The following is a 7,138-nucleotide window of genomic DNA, read 5'->3' as shown; positions in this document are numbered from 1 at the left end:
GGGATTTTGACTAGGGTGTGCCAAAGCTTCTGCTGAAACTTAAAGTTGGAGGTTCCTGGCTAGAGGCTCTTACCCCTCTAAATAGGGTCAGACTGATCACCATATCTGAGGTCAGGAAGGAATTTTATCACATGCGGTTGCACCAGGGTCAGATTGGTACAGGCTGTGGGGGTTTCTGCTTCTGCTATAGTGGAGGATTGCAGCCCTTTTCTTGGATCTCTCAAGCATATTTTAACAACCATTGCAGCAGCAAGATGTTAGCCACTGTTCTGTCCCTGTTTTCCTTGTGGCAAGTTAAGGTGTTATGCCTGTTGGTTGTGTCAGGACTGATTGTGCAGTTTTGCTAATAGGTTAGACAATGGATTTGTATAGGATGGTTTGGATAGGGATGATCCTGCCTTTGAGGTCTTGGACTAGATGACCTCTGACTGTTCCTTCCAGCCCTACTTTTCTCTGATTTTCTTATCAAATTAAAAAGCTATTGTTATATTGGGATATGAGGCCTGGATATGAATGAAGGAAAGGAGACAACTTGAACAATGAACAACTGGACGAATTTTTGGACCAAAATGAGACTATGATAGGCAAAAGAGAAATCTAATAGGGAGATGCATATGAAAACTGAAGTACAGTAAATGCCTTGGAACCCTAATGATTTCAGGGAGAATGATATATTATTAAGATAACAGAAAAAATCCCATGATCCATGATCTCTCTAAAAAAAAAAATTAATAAAAAAATAAAGAACAGAATGTTAATCTTTAAAGACTAAGCAGAAAAGAATATTTGTCCAGAAAACCATCCAGAAAGTGAAGAAAAAGGAAGAACAGTCTATCTAAAAAAAATCTTTGTTCAAAAAGCCATCCTCAGCACTTAGAGATCCCTATATGTCATGTGCCTAACTTCCCACTCTCTGTGTAGCTCTATTAACATCAGCAGGGCTACTCATAGCATGTAAAATTAAGTATGTTCACAAGTCTTTCATACCTATAGTGGCTGGCATCACTGAGCAAGATCTAGCAACTATTAATGTGAATTATAAACAGTTGGAAAAATGTGCCTTGGCAGTAAGAGATGGAGCCAGATTATAAGAGCTGACAAGGATCTCTATACAGCTTAGCCTTTAAAAGTAGGGAGTTTTTAAAGCAGTGATCAAATACTAGTACTGTTGCTGAGTTTTAAAGAAAAAAATTCATAACATGTAAACCTGTATATAACATCTGTATCTTAGTACTTGACTTGTGGATTTCTAAGGGAGGATAACCCTCTCAAGCTTGCTGAGGCAGCTGTTTTATTTAACAAACTACCTACTCTGAACAGTACTCTATGCAAGCTACTTAAATTGAAGCTTACATTGTTTAGTGCAGGGCTGTCCAACTGGTGGCCCAGAGGCCACTGGTGGCCCACAAGAGGTTACTCTGCAGCACCCAGGCTCCCACTGGCCACAGTTCCCCTCATTGCTCTGGGCACTGCTGCAGCTGGGCTGTTCCCCCCCGCCCCCTTCCCTTTTCTGGCTTTCTCTTCTTGCCCCACCCCAGGGCTCCTAAGTTGAACATTCCTGGTTTATTGCAACAAAAGACAATACTGCTGCAACAAGTGGCATTTTTTGTATTAAAAGAATCTAGAATTTTATGAAAATTGAACATTGGCACAAAAGCCCAAATTTGGCCTGTGACACTTATTCAAGTTAATGGATGTTATGTATGACTATAAGGGGGTGAAATTTAGTCCATAATGCTAACCAGTTTTAAATATCTGCATGTTCATGTAGCTGGCTGGTATTCCAGGGATGGTCACGATGCCCCCTGGTGGCTACTAAGCCCTTGTCAACCTGGCTCTCTTTGGTGCCTTCTCCCCTTTACTCATCCACTACATCTCAGTACTATTAACTTCTGATAAAAGGGAGGCTTCCCCAGGACTTCCCAAGCCTCGTCTTACTCTTATGACCCAGGTGCCCATGATCTTTGCCTTAAGGGTTAATTTTATGGGTTCCATCCTCCCCAGTACCCACACCCATGCCTCCCAAAAGATCTGTTAACACGTCCTTCCTGGGCTATTGGATCCCAGCCCCAGTCCTCACCCCTCCTTGGCCCCCTGTCTCTAGCTGTAGTCCCTGACCTTTGGTCCTCTTAGACCCTGGCCCTGTGTCTAGGCCATTTGACACCCTTGGGCTCCCAGGCCCTGCCGACAACTGCCCCTTCTGAGCTACAGACTTCCAGGCTCCCTGGCCCTGCTAACACCTGCCCTCCTGGGCTCTGACCTCTGGTCTCCTGGCTTTACTGACACTTGCTTTTTTTCTGAGGTAGGAGCATCCAGCCCCAGCAGTCTCTTCTCTTAATGGGACAGGCATGCCAAGTGCCCTGTCAAAGTGAATCAATTGTAGTCTGAAATGTGATAGTTCTTTAAATAAATTTTTACATTTAAACTGTTTGAAAATATGGTGTTGCAATGGCAAGACTGACACTATAAAGCAGTCCAACTCAGATACATTTTGTAGATGTGTTAATCACAATTCTTTTCAATGATGCCTATGTAATCCTTTTTAAAAGCATTAATTATTTAATAATGACCAAGAGGAAGAACATTTCCTGTAACTTACTGAAAGCTGAAGGTGATGGGATTCATGGGACAGCACATGATGGACAGCAGTAGTATGTGACCTTTTTTATCCTGTAATCCTCTGTTATAACAGAAAAAAATTGTAGACATCACTCCATTTTCCTCTATACAAGGCACACTATACAGCCATCAAGCCAGGGTATGTAGTCATAGCCTCAGATTGAGAGCTCATAATGCAAGATATTGTTCAATATATGTAGAATACATCCACTTAATTCAGAGTATTTACCATCAATACAGATAATAGGGCAGTTCTATTGTTTATGGATGGATTTCTGTGTGTCTTTGTGTGCATGTCCATGTGCGTGCATTAACACACACGCACATACACAGAGTGGCTACGTACAGATATTCATTTTCTTCTGGGAGTGTCAGTGCTTTCCCATGAGTGTACAGAAGTTCAGGAGTTTTATCCCAAAGCAAAAATGGCCACTTCAAGAAAAACATTACCTGGGAACAATCACAGTTAAGCCACTTTCAGGAGGAACTGTCCCAGGAGAGAGAATATTTGTACAACTTACCTTTCTGTGAGAAGCCACATCATAGTGCTCCATCATCCTAGGGTGCTTTGCTTCCTGCCATCCCCCTCTCCCAGAGGCAGCATGTTGCTTTCTGGACTCTGCTACTTCAGCTGTGCAGGGGACAGAGCACATGCCCTTTGCAATCCCACATTGTGCTGCAGGGAGACACAGGCTAACTCTGAGCAGTCTGGGTCAGCCAATTAGGGCTGCCCAATGGATTGCTGTTATTTGTCACCAGGCTGACTGAAGGAGACTCTGAGATGTGTGTACTGGGATCCCCTGGCTGTGCATTATCAGCACTGCAAGCTCTTCAGGGTCTCAGCATTCAAATGCTTGTTTTGGCATGTCTGGAGAAGTTTTTCTACCAGAAAAGCAAACCCAAGAAATTCTTCCAAACCATTTGAATGTGTGTACACAGCCATAGAGTGAATGGCTGAATATGTTGTGGTATGAGAAAAATTGCTGTAAAAGCTAGAATTCCTTTGATTTCAATGGCCTGCTTACTCTAAAGCTGAATATTACTACTTTGTATATCTATTTTAAAAAATACAGGAAGATAAGTTGTTTTTTCTTTCTTTTTTAAATCTTGTCTTTGGGGGGCGGTTTAATCGGTATATGCCAAAGTGGGCAGATATGCCATTTTATTTCACACTAGAAGGAAGGCAGAGAATTATGTAAACAATTTTATGATTAAGGGATTGTTCTATAACACACTTAAATGAGCTGGAAGCAAAAGAAAATCTGATAAGTAAACCTATAAAGATGAGGGAAAAACAGATTAAAAATATTGGCTTGTAAGTTAAAAAATAACATTTAGCAGTTCCAGGTTCCCATAAGAGAAAAAATATCATTAAATTACTGTCAACATGCACATTTTGTTCATCATTATTTAGTTATTTGACAGAAAAGTATGTGTGTTCTGGAGGACAGAATTTGCTGTCTCTCTCCAAAGTGGCTTTTTCAATAACATAAGCTTGTGAATTGCTATAATTCATGTAACTAAAAATGTTGAAACCATTGCTCTTTTCACTATTATATATTTGGAATCTTCAAGTAGAAAGTTAAAAATAAAGTAAGAATATCATAAAATAAAAGAACAATAATTTAATGTTTTTTTAAAGATACTGCATCTGTTTAGCCTCAAGTATTTAGTAAAATTTTATTTTAATATGTTTACTGATCTGAATGACTACCTAACTATCCTGTGGTGGGAGAAAACAAATTCATTGAAAAAAAGAGAGTGGGAAACAGAGACAAGGTCAGGTTTAAAAAAAAAATGATGAATGAGGAAAAGAAATTAAGCTAGGCAAGGCAGAATGGGACTGCATGGTATGGCATGGTTAGCCATTGTATCATTTAAAAGCAGAAGAATCATTTGCATTTGCAGTCAGGAAGCATCCCCCATGAAGATTAGGATTGCATGGAAGTAAGGTGAATTAGGATTACATCTTAGTAAGGTGAATGCTCCTAGTTTTAATGCAGTGTTTTAGTTGACAATAGCCATGCAGTTCCAGGACTGGAGAGCTCTCCGCTTCCCCACTCAGACAGGGGCTCACTGGCAGCTGTCCCAACAGTGTGGCAGGTGCCAACAAGGCCATGGCTGGGCAGGGAATCCCTGCTCAACCAGAGCTGGCCTGGAGCTGTCCCCCAGTGGGGCAGCTGCCAGTGAGCCCCCAGCTGGGTGGGGATTCCCTGGGGGCTCGCTGGAAGCTGCCCACTGGCAAGACAACTCCTGGCCAGCCTCCTGTTGGGGGGGGGGAATCCCCACTGGGCGGGCGCTGGGCTGGCTGGTAGTAGTGTGTCTGGATGTGCACAGGGTTGTAACAAGCTACTGCACAGTCAGTGTCACCCAAAAGCCATTTGGGTATGCAACTGTGCAGTAACACCAGTTACTGCGCAGTCATTTAGTACTTGTGTGTGCTTAGGACTTGTATACACAAGTACTAAATGATTGTGTGGTAAAACTACGTGGTCAGCATCTCATGTAGATGTGGCCACAGTATGTAAAACCTGGTCAGTTAATTAAAATTGACCAATATATTATAATTTGACCAATAATTAATTGTAGCAAAGAAAATTTGTTATGAATTTTGACAATTTAAAAAAAATGAATATCTATTTTGAATAAATTTTTCATTGTGCAAGCAGCTATAATTGCAAGAAGTATATAAAGGGAGGGAAGTTAGTGAATCCTATATCTGCAGTTATTATACTAGCATAAAAGGATAGGTGCACACAGTCTAGCAAGATCCATTCCAGGTCATTAGTCACAAAGAATCAACACTTCAGAAGATAGCCTAAATACTAGAACAGTGTGCTTACAATTAATTCACTAATGTTAAGCAGTTGGAAAAAAGACTAATGAAAAGAATACATAGTCAATTCCTATCACAAGCAGCAGGCAGGTACTTTAAGTATAATAATGAATACTTGTCTGAGAAGAGAAAATTTTCAAAGTATCCCAGGGCAAAGAAAGGCATAAGAGAAAGTGGTACTAAATGAAACACTAGTAAAATGCTCATGTAGCTTTGAATAGGATTTGCTTTGTAAATCAGGTAAATGGTATGCTAATAAAGACAGGGTATTAATAGTAATATAGCAGGAAAAATACTTTAGGAAATGGGTATATGAGTTTCCTTAGGAAAGCCTTCATCCTGCAAAAAAGACTTGTGAACATCCTTAATTTTACATGCTATGAGTAGTCCTGCTGAAGTCAATAGAGCTACACAGAAAGTGGGAAGTTAGGCACATGAAATATAGGGAGCTCCAAGTGTTGAGGATGACTTTTTGAACAAAGATTTTTTTTTTAGATAGGGAAGACAGGAAGAAGAGTCTTTCTGGATGGTTTTCTGCACAAATATTCTTTTCTGCTTAGTCTTTAAAAATTAACTTTCTGTTCTTTATTTTTTAACTTTTGTCTTTCAGAGAGATCATTCTGCTCCCAACAGCTGTCATTTCCCAAAATAAAAATGTGCCTGAACTAAAAACAGACTTAAATGCTCCCTAAATTTGGAGATATACAAATTTATACCCAAATAATAGCCATGATCCTTTAAAAAGCACCTTCTGGAAACTCCGAGTGCCCTGAATTCTCTTTAACTTCCATGGAACTATTTATGTGCTTAAAGTTTTGCATGTGCTTAGAGTTTTTGCTAAGTCAGAGACTTGCTGAGCAGGATGTTTAAGTACATAAAATTAAACATTTTTACATTCTTTGGGGCCTCCCTGAGTATATCTTTTCATCCCATATTTTCCATTTAATTAATGCTGAACATTTGTGTCTAGCTTTAAAAGGATACTCTCTTCAAACACATTTTATTTTAGTAGATAATAGGTTGTTCTTCTGGTTTGGTTACTTATGAGGTGTTTTCCTTCTGACACATTAGCAAAACAGATGCATAAACTTGACCAGATTATAAACTAGAATTTTCAAGCTAAATCTAGTACAGACTTCATCTGTCAACATGTAATACGTCTGCAGTGCACAGTAAATAGAAAAATTGTGTGTTCATGTCTGTAGACTAGAAGTTGGAAATAAATTATGGTAATCCATCCTTTTTTCAGAACTCAGATACCTTAACTGAGCACCCTGTAGTGAATTAGAAATGCACAAAAACTTCAAAAGAAAATATACATTCCCCCAGCTCAAGTATGTGTCTGCCTTAGGGCAATGACATTTAAAGACAAAATACACCATGTAGTAACAGAAGGTATGTCAGGAGAACATACAGTTTTGAAGGTAATATCAGATTCTTGGTTTGAGTTGTTACTACACAAAATGTACATTTCTTGGAATATAAAGAAGGATATTAACTTTCAGAATGATGTAGATAGAAAAGGAAGAATTTTGTATAATTGGGAGGCACATAAGAGAATAGGAAATGTATACTCAGCAGTCATAAATTACAAAGAACTAATTAGGAACTGGAATTTTTGTGGATATATTTAAAATTACCATTATAATGCATTAATGTATGTAAGTAGCAAAACAAAGGCAA

Source organism: Gavialis gangeticus, unplaced genomic scaffold (genome assembly GCF_001723915.1).
Source record: "Gavialis gangeticus isolate Ggan-Ray unplaced genomic scaffold, GavGan_comp1, whole genome shotgun sequence".
Taxonomy (NCBI): Eukaryota; Metazoa; Chordata; order Crocodylia; family Gavialidae; genus Gavialis; species Gavialis gangeticus.
The sequence above is the reverse complement of the archived record's forward strand: the minus strand, read 5'-3'. Positions refer to the sequence as shown.